This window comes from Corythoichthys intestinalis, chromosome 12 (genome assembly GCF_030265065.1).
Source record: "Corythoichthys intestinalis isolate RoL2023-P3 chromosome 12, ASM3026506v1, whole genome shotgun sequence".
NCBI lineage: Eukaryota > Metazoa > Chordata > Actinopteri > Syngnathiformes > Syngnathidae > Corythoichthys > Corythoichthys intestinalis.
Window position 1 is genome coordinate 52,856,923 of NC_080406.1, and position 27,587 is coordinate 52,884,509.

The window sequence follows — 27,587 nt, forward strand, 5'->3', positions numbered from 1 at the left end:
TCCTTTCTTCCCTCCGCCATGACTTTCATTTCCTTCTCATTACTTTCCTCTACGGTTTGATCAAAAGGTCTCAGGAGTCCACACTCGACCTAAACTCTTTTAACCCCGACTAAGCTCGGTGGCAGCTCGTGTTTTATCACCTGAAGGAGCACCAACTTTTTCCCGCAGCGCCCACTGAAACTAATTAAAGTTGGGTTAGAGAAAGCGTCTTGTGAGGAAGGGAAATGAGGAGAATCAGGTTGAGTGAGTGATGTTAGTAAGGTGGTGGGGGGATTAACAATTGCACGGAAAAGCACTGTCTCTCAGTCGTTAATCTATAATGTCCCAGATCTGCAGTAAAACTGGGCCTTTGTCAGTAAAAGACTGCTTTCTACTTTATTGTTTAGCATATAGCATCGACTTACCCTTATCATACAACACTGCGCTCCTGCCTCAACTCCAGTGGTGTTAAGCAGGAAAACTTTAAAGGTGCTATGAAATATTAACCAAGGGCGTAGGTTTGCATAGGGATGGTAGGGAAATAACAACTAGCAGCTTTTCAGGATGCTCAAATTGTTCCCACCAACTTTCAAGCAACCTTATTTTCAATATACAGTGGGCCAAATAAGTATTTAGTGAACCACCAATTGTGAAAGTTCTCCTACTTGAAAAGATTAGAGAGGCCTGTAATTGTCAACATGGGTAAACCTCAACCATGATGGACAGAATGTGAAAAAAAAAAAAAAAAACAGAAAATCACATTGTTTGATTTTTAAAGAATTTATTTCCAAATTAGAGTGGAAAGTAAGTATTTGGTCACCTACAAACAGGCAAGATTTGTGGCTGTCAAAGAGATCTAACTTCTTCTAACGAGGTCTAACGAGGCTCCACTCGTTACCTGTATTAATGGCACCTGTTTTAACTCATTATCGGTATAAAAAACACCTGTTCACAACCTCAGTCAGTCACACTCCAAACTCCACTATGGCCAAGACCAAAGAGCTGTCGAAGGACACCAGAGACAAAATTGTAGACCTGCACTGGGCTGGGAAGACTGAATCTGCAATAGGTAAAACGCTTGGTGTAAAGAAATCAACTGTGGGAGCAATTATTAGAAAATGGAAGACATACAAGACCACTGATAATCTCCCTCGATCTGGGGCTCCATGCAAGATCTCACCCCGTGGTGTCAAAATGATAACAAGAACGGTGAGCAAAAATCCTAGAACCACATGGGGGGACCTAGTGAATGACCTACAGAGACCTGGGACCACAGTAACAAAGGCTACTATCACTAACACAATGCGCCGCCAGGTACTCAAAATCCTGCACTGCCAGACGTGTCCCCCTGCTGAAGAATGTAGACCAGTAGTCCAGGCCCGTCTGCGGTTCGCTAGAGAGCATTTGGATGATCCAGGAGAGGACTGGGAGAATGTATTATGGTCAGATGAAACCAAGTTAGAACCTTTTGGTAGAAACACAGGTTCTCGTCTTTGGAAGAGAAAAAATACTGAATTGCATCCGAAGAACACCATACCCACTGCAAAGCATGGTGGTGGAAACATCATGTTTAGGGGCTGTTTTTCTGCAAAGGGACCAGGACGACTGATCTGTGTAAAGGAACGAATGAATGGGGCCATGTATCGAGAGATTTTGAGTGAAAATCTCCTTCCATCAGCAACGGCATTGAAGCTGAGACTTGACTGGGTCTTTCAGCATGACAATGATCCCAAACACACAGCCAGGGCAACAAAGGAGTGGCTTCGTAAAAAGCATTTCAAGGTCCTGGAGCGGCCTAGCCAGTCTCCAGATCTCAACCCCATAGAAAATCTGTGTAGGGAGTTGAAAGTCTGTGTTGGCCAACGACAGCCCCAAAACATCACTGCTATGTAGGACATCTGCATGGAGGATTGGGCCAAAATACCAGCAACAGTGTGTGAAAAGCTTGTGAAGAGTTACAGAACACGTTTGGCCTCTGTTATTGCCAACAAAGGGTACATAACAAAATATTGAGATGAACTTTTTTTATTGACCAAATACTTATTTTCCACCATGATTTGCAAATAAATTCTTTAAAAAGCAAACAATGTGATTTTCTGTTTTCCACATTCTGTCGCTCATGGTTGAGGTTTACCCATGTTGACAATTACAGGCCTCTCCAATCTTTTAAAGTAGGACAACTTGCACAATTGGTGGTTGACTAAATACTTACAGTATTTGCCCCACTGTATACTGGTAATTCGTTCATTTAAATAAGTAATTTAGATTGTCTTCCGATATGTTGTCAAATTACCTAGCATTATTAAGTAAATTATTTTCATTATGTTCCGACTTACATTTATTCCTTTTCACGAACTGAATGTGCCAGCCCTTTTTTTTTTTACCCTCAAATGCACGTTTGATTGATTGATGACTTGATGCCATCCCCCCCACCACACATGCACACTCACACAGCCCTGACAGAAATACAACATGTCGACAACATGCCGCCTCCACCCCCTTCCAAAAGAAAGGATATCAGAGGTTCTTTTTAGGCCAGCAGCAGCAGCCACTCTAAGTAGTATAAAAAGACGTCAATGTTATGAGAACAAGTATTTGATACACTGCCGATTTTGCTGGTTTTCCCACTTGCAAGCCATGTAGAGGTCTGTAATTTGTATCATAAATTCTCTTCAACTGTGAGGGACGGAATCTAATACAAAAATCCAGAAAATCACATTTTATGATTTTTAAATAATAAATTTGTAAGTATTTGATACATTACCAACTAGTAAATATTTCGGCTCTGAGTTCTTTTTTGACAACCCCTCCTGTCCTCCACTCATTACCGGAAGTAACTGCACCTGTTTGAACTTGTTACCTGTATAAAAGACACCTGTTCACATGCTCAAACAAACAAACTCCAACCTCTTCACAATGGCCAAGACCAAAGAGCTGTGTAAGGACATCAGGGATAACATAATAGACCTGCACAAGGCTGGGATGGGCTACAGGAAAATAAGCAAGCAGCTTGGTGAGAAGGTAACAACTGTTGGAGCGATTATTAGAAAACGGAAGAAGTTCAAGTTGACGGTCAATCTGCCTCGTTCTGGGGCTCCATGCAAGATCTCACCTCGTGGGGCATCACTGATCATGAGGAGGGTGAGGGATCAGCCCAGAACTACACGGCAGGACCTGGTCAATGACCTGATGAGACCTGGAACCACAGCCTTGAAGAAAACCATCGGTAACACATTACGCCGTCATGGATTAAAATCCTACAGCGCACGCAAGGTCCCGCTGCTGAAGCTAGTGCATGTCCAGACATGACTGAAGTTTGCCACTGACCATCTGAATGATCCAGAGGAGCAATGGGAGAAGGTCATGTGGTCGGATGAGACCAAAATTGAACTTTTTGGTCTAAACTCGGCTCGTCGTGTTTGGAGGAAAAAGAAGGATGAGTACAACCCCAAGAACACCATCCCAACCGTGAAACATGGAGGAGGAAATATCATTTTTTGGGGCTGCTTCGCTGCCAAGGGCACAGGATGACTGCACCGTATTGGGGGAGGATGGATGGGGCTATGTATCGCCAGATCTTGGCTGACAACCTCCTTCCTTCAGTGAGAGCCCTGAAGATGAGTCGTGGCTGGGTCTTCCAGCATGACAACGACCCAAAGCACACAGCCAAGGCAACTAAAAAGTGGCTCGGTAAGAAGCATCTTAAGGTCCTGGAGTGGCCTAGCCAGTCATCAGATCTGAACCCGATAAAAAATCAATGGAGGGAGCTGAAAGTCTGTGTTGCTCGGCAGCAGCCCCGAAACCTGAAGGCTCTGGAGAAGATCTGCATGGAGGAGTGGGCCAAAATCCCTGCTGCAGTGTGTGCAAACCTTGTCAAGGACTACAGGAAACGTTTGGTATCTGTAATAGCAAACAAAGGTTTCTGTACCAAATATTAAGTTCGATTTTTGTGATGTATCAAATACTTATTTCATGCAATTAAATGCAAATTTATTATTTAAAAATCATACAACATGATTTTCTGTTTTTTTGTATTAGCTTCCGTCTCTCACAGTTGAAGAGAACTTATGATACAAATTACAGACCTCTCCATGCTTTGCAAGTGGGAAAAACAGCAAAATCGGCAGTGTATCAAATACTTGTTCTCCCCACTGTAGAATCACTCTACAAGAAATCGTTAAAGGACTTTGCCAGAAAACCAATGTCATTCCATGTTTGTACCATTTTAAAAAATTACTCTTTATTGAGCCTTGAGAATTTAATTTTTTTTCAAACGGCTTGTGTAATATACAAGGTTTTACATGGACTCGCCCCACCTCCTATGTCGGACTTTAAAGGGCTCACAGCGGTCTCAGGACCAGGGCCTCCTCTAGAGGGAACTGTGAGGTCCCAATCAGAAAAACAGCCTTCGTTCACAATTATCTCTCTGTAAAGGCCAGTAAAATAGGGAACAGTTTACCACTCGCCAACAGGGAGTATCCCACAATATGAACCTTCAAAACTCAGCTCCAGCAGTGGTTGAAAGTAACCAGTCCTGCAACCACTGACTTTTAAGTTCTTAGTAACCCATGGTACTGTGTTGCTTTATTGTAATCTTTTTTTTCCTTTTTTTGTCTTTTTTGTGTCTTTGTGTTATCTGCCTAAGAACTGCGGATGTAAATTAGCATTTTTGCTACAATCTGGCATATTTACAGTACATCTTTTAGATGTTCATCAAAGTGCACTGGCCCTATTAAATAAATAAATAAATACATAAAGCTAGTCTTTTTTAAAATGTTTCATTAAGTGAGTCCACTCAAATCCACTCATGTTGCTGAGAACAGCCGCTCACTTACACGCACACAATGAGTTGCCATAGCACACTACCGCTGGTGTTTAACGAGCTAAATGATGATTGACACATCCGGCGGCTTTCAGGGTAGCGCTACCAAGCTTCTCTGGCAAGATGTCAATTATCGTTAACTTCAACAAGCAAACTCCAGTGCACTGCTGACCAGGAAAAGCAGCAGGAGGGAGAGTGAGAGGCTGTACAAGCATGACCAGAGGTGGGTAGTAACACTTTACATTTACATTCCATTCCATTTACTTGAGTAACTTTTTGAGAAAAATGTGTTTCTGAGAGTAGTTTTAAGATGCCATACTTTTTACTTTTACTTGAGTAGATTTGTGACTAAAAAACATTACTCTTACTCCACTGCTTTTGGGCTACACTACTCATTACATTTTTCCTCTTTAATCTATTAGATTTTTACTTTTTTTTCTTGCCAGAGACGCCAACAGTGGCTCTACTGGTTTCACCAATGAGATGTCACAATAATAATCACATGACTCCATTATACCAATCAGACTCAGGATTGCTATTCTGTGATCACGCTGGCCTGTTCAATCACATGGCATCTTTAAAGCACCGTAAAAAAATAGGTATTTGACATAGAGCGTGGCCGTTAACATGACTCGAAAGCGCGGATTTTAATCTATTTCCCAGTTTTTATTTGGCACTGATTGAACACGGTAAACCGGAGATATGATCCTTTTAATTTCATAATAGGAAATGTGTTTTTTCCTCTAGAGGGCACTTATGCTCTCTGGATGAATAATGCTTCAATTTTAAATTATATATATATATATATATATATATATTAGGGCTGTCAAAATTATCACGTTAATGGGCATTAATTATTTTTTTTTAATTAATCACGTTAAAATATTTGACACAATTAACGCAGATGCCCCGCTCAGACAGATTTAAATGACAGTACAGGGAAACGCTCACTTGTTGTGTTTTATGGAGTTTTGCCGCCCTCTGCTGGCGCTTGGGTGCGACTGATTTTATAGGCTTCAGCACCCATGAGCATTGTGTAAGTAATTATTGACATCAACAATGGCGGGCTACTAGTTTATATTTTGATTGAAAATTTTACAAATTTTATTAAAACGAAAACATTAAGAGGGGTTTTAATATAAAATTTATATAACTTGTACTAACATTTTTCTTTTAAAAACTATCTTAAAAGAAGTCTTTCTATCCATGGATCGCTTTAACAGAATGGTAATAATGTTAATGCTATCTTCTTGATTTATTGTTATAATAAACAAATATAGTACTTATGTACCGTATGTTGAATGTATATATCCATCTTGTGTCTTACCTTTCCATTCCAACAATAATTTACAGAAAAATATGGCATATTTTATAGGTGGTTTGAATTGCGATTAATTGCGATTAATTACGATTAATTAATTTTTAAGCTGTAATTAACTCGATTAAAATTTTTAATCGTTTGACACCCCTAACATATATATGTATATATGTATATGTATATGTAATATATATATATATATATATATATATATATAATTTTTTTTTGTATTGGTTTGCCTTAATGTGGTTATGAAATAGGTTATAGTACAATGTAATAATAACAGTACCGTTGTTTAAAAAAAAAAAAAATCAGACAGCGTAAGCTGTTACTCACAAACTGTTACTCATTACTTGAGTATTCTGACAAAATATTTTTTACTTGTACTTGAGTACATTTTCTGGATGACTACTTTTACCTTTACTTGAGTACTATTATTTTGAAGTAACGCTACTCATACTTGAGTAAAATCTTTGGCTACTCGACCCACCTGTGAGCATGACGCAGAAAAACATATAGTTTTTTAAATTAAAAACCAGAACCCTTTCACGCGATTATGATCCTTTTATTGTGCGATCGACCTGATTTCCGATCACTTGATTGGATCGGGACATTCTTACTTCTTATAGTTTAGAATTAGTATTAAATTTAAAATCCTCCTTCTTACATTTAAGACCATTAATGGGTTGGGGCCATCTTATCTCACCGATGCTCTGGTTCCATACCGCCCCAACAGAACACTCTGCTCTCAGAATGCAGGTCTACTGGTAGTTCCCATGGTTTCTAAAAGTACAGTCGGAGCTAGAGCCTTTAGCCACCAAGCCCCTGTTTTATGGAATCAGCTTCCAGCTAATATTAAAGAAGCCGAGACAGTCTGCACATTTAAGATTAGATTGAAAACGTTCCTATTCAACAAAGCTTATGGTCAGGCTAGTTGAAGTCGGAGTAGACTCAAAGTTTAGTCTAAGCTGCACTAGAAGCTATAAAGCTGGGGGAAGTACAGCCACTGAGTTCTATCTCCTTTTTCTCACTCTATCTACCACTTATCTTACTTTATTTCTATTTTCCAATGTTAATATCTAGTTGTCTAGTCTCTTCATCAATAGTCACCCGGTGCCCCCTTTCCCCCCTCCCCACTGGGGAGGAGCTATTTTTCAGCTGCAGCCTCCTGACTTTCCGGACCTCACGCTGGATGGACGTCCTCGTTGCTACCCCCGTCTCATCTGGCTAGATGGATCGCTTCTTGTTCCTTTACTCCACTGCATCTTACGGACTGTAACTTCGCCTGCTAATTCCTATTAGCGGTCCTGGGGCTTCCTGTCTATCCGTCCTGGGAGTGGATCTCTCCTGACTGTGGTACTCTCCAAGGTTTCTCATTTTTCTCCCGAAGACTCAGGAGTTTTTGGAGTTTTTCCTTGCCGACATGGAGGGTCTAAGGATGGGGGAAACCCAGGACTTGAATTTATTTATTCATCTTTGTTGCTTCATTTGCTGTTTCTGATTGTGTATCATATTGCCTCTGCAAAGCCTTTTGAGACAACACTGTTGTGATCAAGGGCTGTACAAATAAAATTGAATTGAATTGAATTGAATTGAAAGTCCAACCTCATTAGAGTTATCATGACATTAAACTGAACTTTATAACCAGCAAAAATCGAGAAGGAAGCTGCTGAGAGAGAAGTGTCCACCGGGAAATTTTGTCACTACCTCCATATATGTCCAGCTCGAATGTTTTACATCCATTCAAAAGTTAAGTAATTTGCCGGATGACACAAAATGACATCTGTCATAAGCATTCATTAATGCTTATGACATTCTCATGTCATAATTATGACGGTCTTATGAACAGCTGTCAAATAAAGTGTTAACGGTTAATATGTTTTGGTGTAAATATCCCATAATACAGTGTGGACAGTCAGGTGTGCCTTGTAGTCCAAAATTACGGTATAACTTGCATTTGCTTTACAGACTTGCTTAGATTCGCTAAAGAGGCCTGCTAGCAGGCTAACATGGTAGTATGCTAAAGATAGCACAGAAACTACAAGTTACTTAAGTTAGTTACTGTAAGCACTTACTAAATTACAAGCAGAAAAGTGTAAATTTGGTCCTCTATTTGCTACATATAACAGAGGGAGGGAAAAACTCATCTTCTAATAGTTAAAACAACAACATTTAAAGACAACCTTATTGACTCGCTGGTAGCAATGCATAAATAATTGGTATCCCCACAACTGCATATTGGTTCCACCGTAGAAACAAACTCACAAATACGCAAATGAAACAAACAAACAAACCCCCACTTATATAATACATTTTATTCATTATGTGATTAAAATCAATATAATTATCACTCAAAGGTGAACGCTAAAACAGGTTTTCCCGCAACCCGACCTGATGATAAAAGGTCAGAACTCTGACGCTAGCTACACCCCGTTTCTGTCAGTCAGTTAAGGCTCCGTTTCCCCGCAACCCTAATGAGGAAGTGCTGTCAAATGGCTGCGCTCATCCTGTCGTTTTATTTCCAGTGAATTCCGAACACTGTTGAACAGTGCGATGACTCACCATTTAACTCCAGCCTTAACGTGTGCAAATCTGTTGCGACAGAGTATTTCGTGAGTTCAAATTATATCAAGTAAAGAAAAGTGAGGGGTTCAACAATGTATTCGTCCTTCAGTGCCATCAGTTGAGACGTTTCATATGCCGAGGACTCTCCAGTGGTGCGTATAATCGAGGTTGTCTGTGTACCAAGACTGAAATCTGAGAGTGTATGCGTGGGGTGCGATGATCGTTTATAGCAGAGATGTTGCAGGCAGGATCCCATTAAATATTCATCGCGGATCATTGGACATTCATATGCTGTCAGACTGTGAGCTCCACTCAGCCATTTGTTAAATCTTTGAACAGAAGGTCAAAACTCCTAAATAATAGTCAGCAGATGAGATTGTGCATGGCTCTCTTTGAGGTGTTTTCACATTTTTTTGACAAGTGGGGCATGGTTTTCATCCACGGTGTATTCAGTAAACCCAAGCCTTTTAACAAATTCATGTTATTTGTTAGCTTTTTGCGGATTTTTAAGTCGTATTCGGTACTGTCGCATTGTTAAATTGTATTAAAATAATAAACTAAACAAACAAACAAACAAAAAAACGATAATCTGTTCCTCATTGAGTCCGCATTTTTTCCAAGAGCGTAGGTTTTGTCTCAAGATTGGTAGGGACTATACTGTATAACAGCATAACCTGCATGTACACATTTACATTTATAGGACCAAAAAGATTATTGAGCAAGTGTCAGGGCAACATTTCGCACGAATATGAACCTAATTAACTGATAGGCTTAATGATCAAGGCAAAATAAATCTTTATTGACTTGACATGAGGCATACTAGACTACTTCAAGACTCTAACCAAAGTACAGTCATGAAATTCTGATGCGAGATTTGATTTCACAGATTTTTTTTTTTCATGTCAGTTCATGTTCACCTTAATGTCAGTGGCCCCCTGAAATGGGCCCATTCTTTGCTAGCTCCTCGTTTTTTTTATTTTTATTTTTCTCCTCTTTGAAGGGGGCGGAGAAGGTGGGGATGTTGGGGTCATGTCATCAGCCAATCAAACGTGCGTTTGAGGACAAGTGAAAATGGATACATTTAAGTCTGAACATAATGAAAATTATTCACTTAATAACTGTTGGGTCTATTCTGTCCTTGAAATATACAGTATGGGAAGAGAATCTAAATGATCTACAGTATATAACTGAATTCATTTTATAATGCAAATAAGGTTGCTTAAGGCACTCTAAAGCTACCATGTTGCATTACCGTAATGCACTTAATGCAAATAATAATCCAGCTGGCTGGCTTGACTTTGATGTTCCGTGTGGAAGCTGGCCTGACCACAGTAGTTTTGAAGGTTACACAGTTTAATGTTATTCTACAGATCTGACTTTCAGTAGCAAAATTAGTGGTGTTTTATCACCTCCACAACATTGATGTCTTTTTACATTACTTACAGTAGCTGCTTCTGGCCCCTCAAAAATGGTTTTATCCCTCCTCTTTGAAGGGGGCGGAGAAGGCGGGATGTTGGGGTCATGTCATCAGCCAATCAAACGTGCGTTTGAGGACAAGTGAAAATGGATACATTTAAGTCTGAACATAATGAAAATTATTCACTTAATAACTGTTGGGTCTATTCTGTCCTTGAAATATACAGTATGGGAAGAGAATCTAAATGATCTACAGTATATAACTGAATTCATTTTATAATGCAAATAAGGTTGCTTAAATGATGGTGGGGACAATTTGAGCATCCTGAAAAGTTGGTAGTGTTATGTCTCTACAGTAGCTATGCAAACCTACACCCTTGTTTTTTTCACTTTTTGGGTTGGAATACTGCTCCTCTCATTTGCGCATAGTAGTGGATTTAGATGTGGGTAGTAACACATTACATTTAATCCGTTACATTTACTTGTGTAACTTTCGGAGGAAAAACGTACATCAAATAGCAGTTTTACCACATCATACATTTTTACTTTTACTCACTAGATTTGTGAAGTGGAAACACTACTTTTACTCCGCTACTTTAGGCTACACTAGAGTTGCTACATTTTCCCTCTTTATTCTACATATTAGATTTTTATTTTTATTTTTGCCAGAGTTGCCCACAGTTGTTCTTCCAGCTTCACCAGTGGGACGTCTGAACAATAATCATGTGACTGTATTATATTATTCACATGTAACAATACAGTGACATGACCACACACCAGCTTGCAGTCGGACGTCCTTTGGTTACACCGGTCTGTTCAATCACGTGGCGTCTTCAAAGCACAGGTAAAAATAAACTATTTGACATAAACTCACTGTAGCCCGAAAGCGCGGAGCTTAACCTTTAGACTGAGTCTTAGCACCAACAGACCAGGGTAAACCGGAGATATAATCGGTTTGATTTCATGGTAGGAAATTTGTTTTTTCCGTGATGTTTCATTTTTGTAGAATTTTCTAGTCGGAATTCAATGATTTTTGTGTTTTTTTTGTTTTTGTTTTTCTTTTTTGGCCTATTATGGTCACGGAATAGGTTATAGTACAGTATAATAATACCAGTTCATTTAGATGACTTTGTACTGAGAAAAAAATATTCCATTGTATGAAGATATGTCAGACATTGTTAGCAGTTACTCATTACTTGAGTAATCATTTCAGTGAATACATTTTTACTTGTACCTAAGTAATTTTTTTTGGATGCCTACTTTTACTAGAGTACCGTAATTTTTGCACCATAAGGCACACCTGACTACAAGCCTCCACCCACCAAATTTAACACAAAAACGGCATTTGTTCATAGATAAGTCGCACTGGACTCTCTGTTCTCACTGTATTATGGGATATTTACACCAACAGATATTACCCGGTACCACTTTCTTAGACAGCGGCATCGTACGACTGTCATAAGACCAAACAAACCACCATGGAGCTTTGAGGCAATTGGGTGCAAAGCATCAGTGCTTCAAGAAGCTTCATTTGGCCATCACTGCTCCCTTGGGGGAGACAGTGAACCTCTGCTGCCACCTGATGTCAACACTGTTGTTGTCCAACATGCCTCCTAGCATGCATTGCACTGCTACAGATATAAATAACAATCAAAATTAATGTTCTGTGCATATTATTTCTTCAGTTACTGCACCAGTTGTTTCATTAATTGCTAGTTATGGTATGTGGTAGCATTTTGTATGACAGTGGCACCATAAGACTGTCATAATTATGACATGACACTGTCATGAGCAGTAATGAATGCCTATAACAGATGTCATTTAGTGTCATCCGGCAAATCATCTCACTTTTAAATGGATGTAAAAGATCCAAGCTGGACATAAATGGAGTTAGTGACATAATTAGCTGGATGACACTTAATAACATCTGTTATAAGCATTCATTAATGCCCATGATAGTGTCATGTCATAATTATGACAGACTTATGACGCTGCTATCTAATAAAGTGTTAATTATTAACCCAAATAAATCAACAAATAAGCCGCACTGGACTATAAACCGCAGGATTAAAAATGAACGAAAAAAGCAGTGGTTTATAGTCTGAATATAATGGTAATATTATTTTGAAGGACTGCTACTCTTACTAGAATAGTATTTTGGGCTACTTTACCCACTTCTGGGTGGATTGCTGTAAGAAATGATAAGCATTTTTCGGCAGTTGGCATCAAATGCTGGAGTGTTACTGAACAGCAATGTATAACATTTAACTAAGTCACTAATGTTTTAATAAGATATACAATAAGCGACTGAAAAACAATTATGATTGACAGTCCAGTGAACACTTCAGTGACACAATGCTATTTGCACGAATATCTTTAATTAACAATTTGCAAGACACACACAAGGAAAGAGTGGTTAGAGTGTTTGTACTGTGATTGTTTTTCAGTAGAGGCCCCCTTTGTAAATAAATTTCATTAGACAAAGGATTTGAACCACACAATTGCTACAATACAAAGCCACAGATGGTAAAAAAAAAAAAGGAAAAGAAAGGCTTTCTACATTGTAAAGAAAGCAAAAGACCAAACCTTCATGTTCTGACGCAAAAATAACTTGCCATTGACCCATATTGGTAAGGAGATAAATCATTTTCTTCCAGCACCACTTTGTGTCTCTAAGACCCGCGGCAAGTTGCAGCCTGCACAAGAGAATGACCACATAGGCTGACCAATGTAGGCCAGAACCTTTGTGCCTCTCTTAACTGTCTACTATGCACAAAGTACCACAGATGCACAGATGGGATGAAGGAAATATGCTGTTTGATTTTTGTATTGACCAACGGTGATTCTGCTTTTGTTTCTATGACGACTGGAGATTGAGTTTTTTTTTTTTTTTTTGAGTCCTTTACAACTAAAGTCAGCTCTTTTGCCAAGAATGTGGGAAGCGAATAGCTCTAGAGTATGAACAAAAGTACTTTTTTTTTTTTTGTTCAAATTGAGGCACAAGTACATAGATTGCAGTGTGTCCAGTGGATGCTTCTCAATGATTTTCTGTTACACCAAGGAAGACGTAAACACCTCCCCCAAACTTTCTTCCGCCACTGAAAATAATATCATTTGTCTTTAGAAGTATTATTATTATTATAAGTACACCTCTGCGTATATCGGGCGGAATTTTCCCATAAGAATACATTATAATTTGTTCCACAGCTCAAAACCCTATGCTAAATCCTTCATTAATACTGCTGGAACAATTACAAATAGCAATTACACATAGCAAAACAAATATAGCATAAATACAAATAATATTAATAATAATATAAATAATAATAATGTACTGAATAGGGTAATGTGACGGTTTTTGCATGCTGTTCCTGAACGCACCATGTGATTGAAGACAGAGTAAGAGAGGTGCAGTAACATTTTTTACTCTCTCCTTTCATGTTGTTGTTGGCGTCGGCTATGGCGGACAGTAGACGTGTTGTGTTGCAGAAATTCTGAAACAAATGATTAAAAACCTAACAAAGCTGGCAATTTTATTTTATTTTTTATTACAATAATAATAATTGTCACCTTAACTCATAAAGACTGGCAAACGGAGGTAGGAGGAGGACCACCGAGATCATAAACATTTTCCGGCTGTATTGTCGAGCCAGTTCACTGATGCGCACACCATGTTTATATTTTTCCTATCAGTTCCATCTTAATTTCTCTTTTCTTTTCTTTTCTGGGTTTGTGTTCCCTCCTAGTGTGTCCCTGTAATTGCCCATTGATTTCACCTGTTGTACCTGCCCCTAGTGTATCCTCCAATCTGCATCCTTCTGTGTCACCCACCTGTTCCTCATTGTCTAGTTACCCCTTGTCTGTGTGTATATAATCTCCCAGTTTCTTTTCACACCTTTTTGCGTCATTGTCAGTGTCCATGTGCACGTCAGCGTCTTTTCCCAGTAGTTTTCACCGTTAAAGCCCTTGTGCTCCACGAGGTAAGTTTTTGATATCAAGCATTTGTTAGTGACCTGAGTTTTGTTTGTTTCTGTGTTTTGTGGATCCCCACAATATTGGTTGATACTTAATTAAATCATTTTCCACTCCTGGTCTGCCTCAACTCTTTCTTTTCCCTGTACTTGAGTCCACACTACCTGTGAAGCTTGACAATTTAAATTGTAAGCGTCACCTTTTTCCTTTTTTCACCACCTACACTAACCTTCTTGAGACCCATGTTGATTTCTTTCACAAGAAAATCCGCCATGCGTCCATCTTGAGGGAAAACAATGAAATTGTGACGCTGTCATACATCGTCGTATTTCGAGCATGTTGTCATATGTCGAGAGAAATGATGAGTAGCATTTTATGTCGGATGTCGAAAGGATGTTATGTCGATGTGATCGTATATCGAGGTACCACTGTATTAAAGAGAAAAGTAATATACATCAACTTAAAATACAGTATAACTTTATTAATTTTTTGGGGGGGGAACAGAAAAGACTTAGCGCATCGATTTGCCTGAACAATAATAATAATTAAAAAAAAAGTCAAATCCAAACTGTAAAAATAACTCAAGGTACATTTTTTGACTATTTGATACTGAAAAATAACATTTAATAAAATAAATAAATAAATACATGAATAAATAAATAAATGATAATGAATTCAAATTGATTAGCAACATTAGCACATGAGGACAATATGCCAAAAAATTTCACCGAAATAACGAAAAATAATAGAACAAAAAAGACAGCGTCATTGGACAGAGGGACAGTTTTTATTTTTGGTGCAGGCAGTACCGGCTTCTTTGATATGGTGTGGGGTTATTTTGCACTGAGTGACATGGTATGCCAACTTATATGATGCCAACAGTGCTCACTGGTTAACTGATGTAACACAGACAGACTTGATTTGGCTTCCTGCTGTCCGCTGCAAACATTTTTAGACACAGTAAACAGACTGGTCTTTCCTCGTCTCCTGTTGTATTAAAAGTCAAAGCCAAAAGCTTAACGCTACTTACGCTTCATCATATTACCTCATCTTAGCTCTTCATATCTCCAGCGCGCTTTTCTGTGTGCTCTTGTTTGTTTTAATAATACTGCTCACATTCTGAAAATGAGAGCGCCACTGCCACCCAATGAGTGAATGTGCAATTAAACTTTATTCTTGTACTGCAAAAAAGTATGTTCCCCGAGGTCAAATCACTCTCCACTCCCTTGGGGGCTGGGGCGCACCCAACTATTTGAGTAGTACCGGTCTACACACACTGTCATTATATAGATATACTGTATGTAATATATATATGGCGGAAAACACAGACAAGACTGAAAAATCAGTTTCTGCTCTTGCACTCCTCTTTAAAAGAAACTGTAGTATCTTAAGCCAAAACAACTGTTGTGTTTGATAGAACAATATGTCTATATGCTGCCATAGCAGATTTGTGGCGCATTAAGCCCCCGAACTATTTTAATTTGTCCGTTTTACTCTGAAAACCCCCGTTTACAGACGTCGCGCAACCGCTTTTGTTTCAACCTAGCCATAAAAAGAAGGTAAGTAATTATATTTATTATTCAAAATGTCATTTTTATGTTAGAATCATTATTTGATGTCTAATACATAATATATAATAATATATAATATAAAAAAAAAACGACTTTAAAAAATTATTCACTTGCATATTTTAAACATTTAAACAAATGAACGTCTGTAAAAAAGTCACGGATATCTACCTCATAACTATTGCTTAATTGCATTTTTTTTTTTGTTACAGTCGCATTTTCTCAGACATGTTAGATGATAAATAATTGATCCAAACAAAGAAAAAAAAAAAAAAACGTTTAAAGGGGTAATTATATGAAAAAGAAAATCTCGACCACTCCTTGATGTCTGCGATTTCTGCATCGCGACCCTTGTTATATTGCCATGTTTCACCTATAAAATCCCCCCCAAATCCGGCTGTGGGCATTCACGACTGTGTCTTGACACTCAGTGATACATGCTACATAGAGTTTTTGGATTGAAACAAGGTAAGTCCGCGATAATATCTTGTTAAAGTCATGGCGTCTGTAATTCTGCTTTTGTGTGCTCTCGCCTCCAGATAGGGTTTTGCTGTTTAAAAAACATTTTTCTTTAAAAAAAAAAAAAGCCCTCCTGTTCAAACTTTTTCTTCCCTCAGAAAATGGAGTTTTTAAGCTTTCCAATGATGTATCACACATGCATATTGGACAATTTTGAAATCTGGTCAAATTGGGGGTCTCAGAGTGGAACTTTAAGTCAACTGCATGTTTTCCGCCATATATATATATATATATATATATATATATATATATATATATATATATATATATATATATATATATATATATATATTAGGCATGTCAAAAATAACGCGTTAACGACCATGATTAATCTGGAAATATTAACGCATTAAAAAAAAATAACGCAATTTACCGCTCACACTAAGTTTGGCCACAACTGCCTCCCGTAGTCCCAGATGCTGATGTTTACATTCTCCGCGCGGCAATGCAGGACATAATGCAGCCAGCCATGATGAGTGAGGATGATGACCAAATTCCGTTTTAAAAAGCTGCCTAATGGAAACCTCGATAAAACCAAAGTTGTGTGCACATACTGCTGTGATGAACTGTCCTTCGGATCGAAGCTCAACCAGCCTAAAGTACCACCTTCGGGCAAGGCACATCTTCGCTAGTGTTAGCAATGATGCTAACACTGCAGGAACAAGCCGCTGTCATCAAGCTTCACTGGCAGAGTGCGGACTCGGACTTGCCAAAAAAAAGAAACCAAGTAGGTTGACTACTGCTATCGCTACATGGGTAGCCAGAGACTGTAGAGTGTAGACCCATTAACATAGTCGAAGACGAGGGCCTTGAAAATCCAATGACAACAAACAGCAACAACCAATGACAAACCACTAGACAGGTACAAGGCAGTGCCAGCATGGACTCATGTCCACTACAGTGGTGGGCTGCGCACAATAGTGCCCACAGTAAGCTGGCCCACCTTGCAAAAAAAGTATCTGGTCACACCTGCCTCCTTGCGAGAGACTATTTTCTTTGACAGGGGACATTGTTCAAAAGAAAAGATCTGCTCTGTTATCTGAAAATGTCAACAAGCTAGTTTGCCTGAGAAATTGGTTAAAAAAAATTAATAATAAGAGTATGGCTAACTTAATTTTCTAAACACCTTTACACACAGTTTAGTGTAATGTTTTTCAGTTAAGTGTGTGAAAATTGTTTAAAAAAAAAAAAAAAAAATCATCTCACACAGCTTTCAGGCCATATAGTGTAAAACTGCAAGTGCTGGATTTTATTTGTTTTCAAATGTTGAATTTAACAGACAAGTTGTTTACACATTTTTTGAAATACTAGCTAATGTAACTGTATTGCGCTTGTATGCTTTTTAAATTGGGAGTCAATTTGGGGTAATATGCCAAACGGTACTTGAGCCACATTGTTAGTCTGAGGCACTTTAATCTGTTAAAACTCTTTGCTGTATAATACAATTTATTTTATTTTTTATTTTATACGAGCTGAGTTGTTAAATAAAATTTTAAAACTTTATTTGGTTAATTATTAATTCATTCACACGTCATACATTTCATCTTAAAACAATTTTTAAGTCAATTATAGTATTTTCCTAGATTTTTTTTCCTGAAGAGCAACTTTATTCATCCCGAGGGAAATGTGATTAATCATGATTATCACACAATTGACATATGATTAACTCGATTACATTTTTTAATTGTTTGACAGCACTAATATATATATATATATATATATATATGTATATACACCTTTTTTTGTTGAAAGGCAAACATGCTTGACCTTCTTTGACTGTTCTTTTTTCATATTTTACAATCTTGAATTTCCTCAAATTTGAAATGAGGAGATGTCATCTACAATAAATGTTGGTGTTTGACAGACAACATCTAGGAATAGTTTAAAATTGTGTGTGGGACACATATTGGGCCACATCCATAAAATGTCTTCTGCTTTCTCCTTGGCACCCACAAATACACACACAAAACTAGCATATTGGCAGCAGGTTCTCTCTGCCCACTACTGGCAAAATGGCTTCACAATAACAGATGTGTGTCCTCGCATTTGAGATTAATTATGCATTTGCATTCACACAGTAGCGCTAACAGACAATCCTGACTACTGGCACGTCCTTGATTGTCGCGCAACGCAGCTTTTTGCCTTGAGCTTGGAATGACATTTAGAAGCATGCCCTTCTTCATTCAGCTAGTCGGGTTATTAAGTGCCAGTTTTGGGGACGGAATGTTTGCTCCAAAAGGGCATCGAGCTTGTGCAATAACTTTAAAGCAGGCACTTTGGATTTTACCTTTTGTAGCAGAGGTAGGTGGGTCGGGTCACATGAGTTGAGTCAGAATGAAGTCACTAATTTCTGGACCTGGGACTTGTCCGGGCTCTCCCTTAGGGATAGGGTGAGAAGCTTGGTCATTCGGGAGGGAACCATGGTCGAGCTGCTACGCCTCCACGTTAAGATGCCCCGGGCATCTGGTTCGGATGCCTCCTGGACGCCTCCCTGGAGGTGTTCCAGGCATTTCCCACCGGCGAGAGGCCCCGGGGATGACCCAGGACACACTGGAGAGACTACGTCTCTCGGCTAGCTTGGGAACACCTTGGGATCCTGCTGGAAGAGCTGGTTGAAGTGGCTGGGAAGAGGGAAGTCTGGATTCCCATCTAAAGCTGCTGTCCCTGCGACCTGACCCCGGATTAAGCGGTTGATAATGGATGGGTGGATGGCACTTCAATTCTTTTGGCACTATTTGATCGCCATAGTAATTCCACAGTAGTGGTGTTTTTATGAATGGCAATAGGTGGCTACACAACTTAAAGAGGCACCGTACTCAGTTTCCAATATTTTGAACTGTTTCATGCATTCGATGGTTGAAGAGTGTTATTCAAGTATTTTTCTAGATGATTGCAATCGCGTTTGGAAGAAAAATCCCTGTACAGACGCTAGGATATGAAATCACTCCGTGATGTCACATTTATGCAAGTACCTGCCCTCTTCATTCATTTATCACGCCCACTACTATTAGGAGCGCTGAGCACTGAGCCATCTGGAGGTTGCCACTTGCTGCCAGTGGTATATACAGTATATAATAAAATATTTGCAAAATGTGATTGCTGTGTTTTAGTGCAATACTTTCATCACCCCAGATTAAGCAATGGTTGGATGGATGGATGGATGGATGGATGGATGGATGGATGGATGGATGGATGGATGGATGGATGGATGGATGGATGGATGGATGGATGGATGGATGGATGGATGGATGGATGGACGGAGGGACGGACGGACGGACGGATGGGCTTGGTGGGCCCCTGGTGGTCCCGTGGCGTGCTGTGCTGGTTGGGGGGCTGAGGCTCATGGGCTTTGGGCGTGGGGTTGGTGGTGCGTCCCCTCTTCCCATCCCTAAATGCGGTTGGTGGGAGCGGGATGGATGGGAAGGGGGGTGATGTGCCCACCCACGGACAAGCTCTGCCCACCATACGAAAACTGGATGTAGTACTAACGGCAGTCTGGGCACCACGTATGGTATTCCATTCATATAGTACTGATGTGTTCTAAGTTTTAACCTTTGCGTTGTTACCTCATCATTCACCTTAAAAAAAGAATTTAAAAAAAGAAATGAAATGTTGGTTTTGCTCCTAGGGGGCGCTACACACATTCACGCATATCTTTATTTTATTTGTATTTTTTTTACATTTTATCAAAGTTTTCACCATTGTTCACTTGGCTGTCGAGTTTGGTGAGTTTTAAAGCATCCTGAGCAGGTCAAAGTAGGGCTCAAAGCGTCGGCGGGACAAAGAATGACTGCTAGGGGGTGCTACATAGTGTATTTGGAATTTGTCTTTACATGGTATCAAAGCTTGCACCTGTCTTGACCTGCCTGCCAATTTTGGTGAATTTTGAAGCATTCTAAAGGGGTCAAATTGAGCTCAAATGGGCTGCGGAACAAAGAATAACTATGATTATAATAATAAAATTGAGGATCCACAATAGGTTACGTAAAAAAAAAAACATTGTCACCTGCATGTCCATACAGTTCAGTTATGGATGTGTTCTAAAATAAAATCAAGTCAACTTTTATTTGTTTAGACCAAATCACAACAGCTGTTATCTCAAAGAGAAAACAAAACATGTTTTAAGGTGCAGTAGCCCTACGCTGGATTTCGACCAACTTCAGCTTTGTAGCTTTATCATTTATTTTTTTTATTTTTTATTTATTTTTTGCCCCCCCTAGGTAAGACTAATGCCCACCCACACCTGGCATCCTGGTAACACCACTGGACGTGACTGAATATTTTTGTACATTGCTAAATAACGAAGTTTTTCATAGGATTGTGATCTGTGATGTGTAAGTCCTACACACATTGTTAATGCACGCAAGCTTCTGACTGACACACCTTCTCCGCTAACGGCCAATCAGAGCAAAGAGGATGCAAATTATCTCAAACAAGGCAGGGATGTCTGAAGGACTCTTTGAACTGCGAATTCTTGTTCTTCGCACTTTCGTTGAACTGGGACCAAAGGGTCAGCAGTTCGATTCCCGGCCATGACTAGCCACTGTCGAAGTGCCTTTGGGCAAGGCACTGAACCCTAACTTGCCCCCAATGGGTTGGCAGCGCCTTGCATGGTTGCAGCACCATTGGTGTGTGAACGCGTGTGTGAATGGGTAAATGTGTGTGCTAATGTAGAGCGCTTTGAGCATTGTAACAATGTAGATAAAGCGTTATATAAGTACTCTCCATTTACCATCTCTCCATTTAATTGTACTTTTGGCCATCATGTGGGCTTGTTCTGCCTGTCACTATACATTATTGGCATTGATGAATAAGTGAACAAAGACACATTTCTAGTAGATGAAATTTTTTTGACAAACTGCAGTGGAAGTGAAAAATGAATTGTGGCACACCTGACATCTGATTCATAGTGATTGGCAATTACTGCAGTGTAACAGTGTGTGGTGCAACAGCAAACACAAATAGCCTCTGCCGCCATGGCGACAATTTCACCAATGAAAGATGCAGAAGCTGATACCATTAACTCGCACTATACAGCTAGGCTCAAACCAACTTAACTTTTTTTCTTTACAGCTGTACTGACAGCATGTCATTTATAACAGAGCCAATTTCCCATATCTCCACATCTTTGAGTAGATTACACTTTTACTTCAAGGCTGAAAAAAGAAGATTGCAACTTGACACGCTGATTAATTGTTTTCGCCTTGCCACAACTTGGTGGCAATTTATCTCAAAATTCAAAGAAAGTAAAACACCTGAAATCACACCCTTAGAGGTACTAAATGGAATTCACAGTATTAATGTAAAACTTTTCTACTCTGTGCATGCTCCACCAATGCTCTGATGAGTACACATAGTACTCACATTGTAACTGAGATTGCCTCAGAAAGCCCTTTTTCTTCCTTTCTCTATTGCCTCAGAAAGCCCTTTTTCTTCCTTTCAATAGAGAATGTTGGTTTGAACACATGCCTGTCCATATACTGATACCCAGATTATGCAGTAACCAGATTGAGAAAGATGTCCAGTATTGTTAATTTTACTTTCAATAAAAGTACGGTAATTTGTTACAGTTACAAATTACTTCTCTCAAAAGGTAATTGAGTTAGTAACTCAGTTACCACATTGTAAAACTAATTAGTTACTCAGCAAAGTAACTGACGTTACTTTTCATGTTGTAATTCAATTCAATTCAATTCAATTTTATTTGTACAGCCCTAAATCACAACAAGGTTGTCTCAAAGGACTTTGCAGAGGCAATATGATACACAGTCAGAAACAGCAAATGACGTAAACAAAGATGAATAAATAAAGTTCAAGTCCTGGGCATCCCCCATTCTACACGTTATTGCATGATACATTCTAAAACATCTTTCACTTTAAAGATGTTTATCTTAACTGATTGAATTGAACATTTAATTTTTTCAGTCTAAAAAAATAAAATAAAACATTGGTCACACTTTTTACATTTTTAAAAAATTTATTTATTTTTTAAAAATTCACCTATATAGAGAGTGATAGAATACAAACTTTGAGATAAAAAAAGCATTTTTGTTTTTCCTGTTTTACTGAACCAGCATTGAACCGTGACCCCCGTACCGAACCGTGATTTGTGTGTATCGTGACACCCCTAATATATACAGTGGTGTGAAAGAGTATCTGAACCTTTTTTGAAATTCTCACATTTCTGTCCTGTTCAGCTGTTTGACACGGAGAATGGAAGTCTAAGTGTCAGGTTGGTCTGAACAGTTTATGTTTCACATTGAGAGTATCACGTACTCCCATTGTGACCATTCAACATACCTCGTTTATAATAACAATTCAGCGAACAGGAATGGGTTACGGGGGAACAGAAGAAAAGAAACCCAAGAAAAGAAACACAAACAACAACAAGAAATACATTGAATGCCTACACTATTAATATGTTGGTGCTATCGTCAGCTAGATGTATTTCCGTTTGACACCATGTGGGGGGCCTGTTGACCAGGGAAAGAAGGGGAGGGGGTGGGGGAGTCTATGAGCTAAGTAATTGGGAGAGGTAGAGTGGACACAAATCAGCTCAGTAATCTAGAACCCAGTAATCGTGTGAATCCCTTGTGAGTGTAAGCTCGTTGGCAACCGTCCCTTCACCACCCCACCGCCAATCTGGCACCGTGCCCCCCCGCCCGAGCGCGCCCAATCACATGCAGCCGCACGCGAGCCCCACCAAACATGCAAAAGCCACACAGACCATGCGCACCAACCCATGGCCACAGCCTCCACCCAGCAAGCCCGGGGAGGGAGGGAGGGCTGATGGGGGTGCAATGCAGCCCATTCCTACTCTCACAGCCCAGAAAAGGAGCCATCGTCCCCCCCCCCCCCCCCAGGATCCAGGGTGGTCTCCCGGGCCACCTGCGCTCCCATCAACCGGCCTTCAGGGATGGGAAGAGGGGACGCACTACCAATCCTACGCCCAAGGCCTATAAGCAACAGCCGCAGCCCCCCAACCGGCACAGCATGCCACGGGACCCCCAGGGTCCCACCAAGCCCAGGGCAGGGCAGGGTTCCCCGCCGGAGCAGGCGACATCAGAAACCCAGAAAACCAGAAACCCGCTACGGAGCGCAGGGCGGATACCCAAGCAGAGAACGGAGGGGAAGGCGGAGGCAGGAGAGCGCTGAGGAGCCGCCGCGGGGGGACGTGAGAGCGGAGCCCCTACCTCCCCCTGCTCCCGCAGCCGGCAGCCCAGACAGAGGGGAGGCCATGCCCCAGGAGCCATGCCATAGAGAAAAAGTGTGGGACCCACCTACCACCCTATTACTGTGGCTGCCAGGTTCCCAACTGGCAGCCATTACCAGCACCATGATGGGATTGTGTGGGGAGGGTAGTGCAATATATGCAGAGTTGTTAATAACGGCGTTATTTTTTTCAGTAGTGAGTAATCTAATTAATTACTTTTCTGTTCTTGGTGTGCGTTACTATGTTGGTTGAATGACGCGAGAAAAGTTTGTAGAGAGACGGACTCACGGAGACGAGAGAGCAGAGCAGGAGTGGTGAGGAGGAGAGGGAGTTGTGACGCTGTTGCAAACGCGATGCTTGGTGGCTCCAATATTCCTGACTATAGCCGATAGCCTTCAAACTACGCCCACATGATGCTATGGTAGATATCACATATTATAGAACTTGATGCAAATGGCAGACACGGCAGCATTAGCAACATGTGTAAAGAACTAGATGCGTTAGTAAACAGCCGTCATCTTAAAGCAGCAGACCTCTCAGGAAGGCTCTGTTGTAGAGAACCTTCCTAGCAAACCTACGTAAGTAACTTTTTATCTAAAATGCTCCTAAATCGGAAAAATATTGACTTAAATCTATCTTTAAATGATTAAACAGTTTTAAAACTTACACATGTCGAAAGTAGACAAAGGGGGAATAATGTAGTATCGTAAGCAATTTTAACAACTTTAACGTTGGATTCACAACATTAAATGACTTCCACACATAGCAGAGGTTACTATCTAGTTTTCGCAATATCTACAATACCCGTGTCTAGTTAAGTTTAGGGTAAAGAATTGGTCTAGGGCCAATTGCCCCAAAAACCCTTCAAACTTCACATTGAGTGACTGTTTTTTTTTTTTTTTTTTTTTTTTAGGAAAAAAAAAAAAACAATAAAATTATCACCAGTTACTTTACCAAGTAACCAATTACTCTTACATTCAGGTAACTGAGTTACTAACACAATTACTTTTTGGGAGAAGTAATTTAATTTGTAACTGTAATTGATTACTTTTCTAACAACACTGAATGTATGCATTAAAAGCTTGGCTTGGGGAAGTGGGACCGCTGCATGGAATTTCTGCCCAGCCGCCCGTCCCAACGCCCTTTGCCGCAGCTCTCCCGTGGAGTATGATGTGTGTGGTGCGTTAAAAAAGGTGCAGGAATGGCGGGGTCTGCAGTGAGGAGGTGACCATGAGTGGTAATTTAGTTATCAGTTTTACCAAGCACTAGTTTCTGACCAAAAAGTCAAGAAATGGAGTAAAAATTTGGTGGTTACACTAAAAATAACTAAATACATTCAAAACATACATATGTACAACCATTATTTACAACAACTAGGACATTATACTAACCCAACTGAAGAATGAAGACATTTAAAAAAGCCCCAAGTTGCTTTCGTTCAGGGCACCAAACTGCACTTTCATCTACCATATCTTTAACCTTATACGCTTGTAGTCTTGCTTGAAACCAAGAAAACTGTGGTACAAAAAAAAAAGAACCAATCTTCACATCTGACGTGCCCAATTATGGTCAGCACCACATTTTCTATGAAAAATAAGATGTTCACCAGAGCCTCGGATTGAAGTTTGAAACAGCGTTCTTTTATCGAAATGCAGCAAAATTAATTCCGACCTTCAGGCTTCATTTGTCAGAAGCCCTTCATCACATGCAGCCAAATTGATTAAACACTCGACCATGCGGTGTGCAAAATTTAGATTTTCAAATCAGGCACAAGGCCAGTGTTTTTTTTTTTGCTCTTTGTGTCTATATTCATGATGATTAATATATACATATATATTTTTTTTTTTTCAAAAAAGGTGGCACTATTCATTTTAGCAGCATTTTTGTCTACTTTCTTCTAAATACATTTATACATGTATGAGTTGGTGAAACTAATCAAATGCCTCCACATGAAGCACATTGGAAACATTCACATCAGTCCAAGGAGAGTAATTTAAAGCACAGCCTATTTTGCAAGCCCCTTTTTCAATTTCTAAAATGAGTTTCGAGAGGCCGGAAAGCCAATTGACTTTGTGGATGCGTTAAGGTCAAGTGCATAGATGAAACAAAGTACGGCACAAGCAAGCTACAGTATGACCCAATTAAGGAGAGCCAAATATTCTGATGAGGGACACGGCAAATCTATGACACTTTATTTTTGGGCGGGGTTATAATTTATCATTTCAACTTTAAGTTGCATATCAGAATGAATTGGAGTTCATTACAATGCCAAATCAAAGAATGACATTAGTCTGAGTATTTTTTGAAACATTCTTTGCAGGCACTTGATTTGATTGCAAACTTCCTTCAGCTGATTAGTGACTTCACCCTGATTTGAGAATGTGCTTGGAGGAATCCGTTCACTTAGGCTACTTCTACACTAGGACAGATAATTTTCTCCAAGGTGTTTTGCCGACTATTTTTATACATGTTCCCACTTCGTTTAAGGTGCGTTTAAGGGCCTTCCCGCTTCTTCAAGGTACACCTGCATTTGCGCAAACTACGCATGCATAAAAAGGAGAAGTCTCGTGTGTTACGTCATCGCCCGCGCGGTCAACCTCTGAACCGGAAACTCATTCCTCGCCCGCGGCAAATTTTGAAATTACTACACCCTCTAGACTGTCATTATTTTGTGATCACCGTTTTTTTCGCAATTGCTATTGAATGTATTACGCAAGAGCCAGAGTGAAGGGAGAGCACGCTCGGCTTTTACGAGCAGGCGCTGAGTTGTGATTGAAATCTTAATAAAACAACGAAAGCCTGACATCATTACTTGGGATGTTACAATCGATGCTCAGTTGCGCTCTCACCACTTGGAAAATAACAAATAGAAGCATATGGTTTGGCTCTCCGTATATTTCCTGGAAGCCGCAACCAGGACTGCTTGTGCATAAAAGTGGCAATCCTGGAAGTGGTGACAGTTTTGACAGGCAGAAATGTCTTGGGAAAAAAAACTGATTGTGCGCCTCTTTGATTGGGGGTACCACGCAGGTCACTTTTCGGGGTTTAATTTTCCTCTACACATTTTTATGTACAATACTCATGTTCGGTCGACATTGAGTTGGGAGGGGCCAGCTGGCTGATCGGAGACAACTCGGGAGACGAGTTCTGTAAAAAACTCATCTCCACCTCATCCACTATGGGAGGACCCCAAATGGGCACTGAATTGAAGCATATTATTGAGACGTAGTTTGAAGGTTCAAGAAAAATGCATGGGAAAAAAAGAGCAGCAGGAATGCCACGTCGTGATCGTCCGCTTCCATTGTTTACGATGCTGTCATGCCGCACTAAAAACAGCGACGGCATGACGTCCCTTCCCGAGTATCCGAATGTTGTACGGAGACAGCAGTCCATATTAGGTGGCGCGTAGGCGCGGGTAACATTACCCGCCTACATTATCCGTCTAACAACTAATCCAGATAAGAGGCATACTAGAGTAGCCGACATGCCTTATAGTCCAACTAATTACACGTTAAAGGCCATTATCCGTCCTAGTATAGACGTAGCCTGAGATGACTGTTTGATTTATTTACAGGTAGTACCTGGGGTTATGAATGAGTTCCGTTCCCACGATGGCGATAGGGTGACCACTTTCATAAGATCAAAATGGTGGACATACAGTTAGTCCCCGGGTTACGACGTACTCGACTTACGCGACTTTGACTTTACGACGTCGGAGTCTCGCCTGCCATTTTGTCTTCAGTATTTTTTATTTTTTTAGTCGCATAAACAGTACCATATTGTACCTCACAGTATCTTATTTCATACTTTACTTTATTAATATGACATGTTCTCTCTTCACTAAACGTATAGTTGTTCATCTTTACAGACATCAAACAAATCAATTGTGCTTTTTGAAGTTTTTACTTCCTTCACTTTTGACAATTTGTAAAGCTGTAACACACATATGTACACTTTTGCTCAAAACAACACACATTTTAACAGTAAAACACTTGACACAAAACAATTGGTGTTCAAACGTCCAACTAGTCTGATCAATTTGTAGCTTAAATTACCCTAATTAGCCTAACAAAATCCGCTAGTATAAAAGCTACGAGTGCTACTGTATTTACAATTTTCATAGCAAATTGCTCACACATAACTCCACAAGCTGTAGCTCTAAACTTAATTTTAAATACATACACAAACATATATTAGCTGAAACGACTTACAACC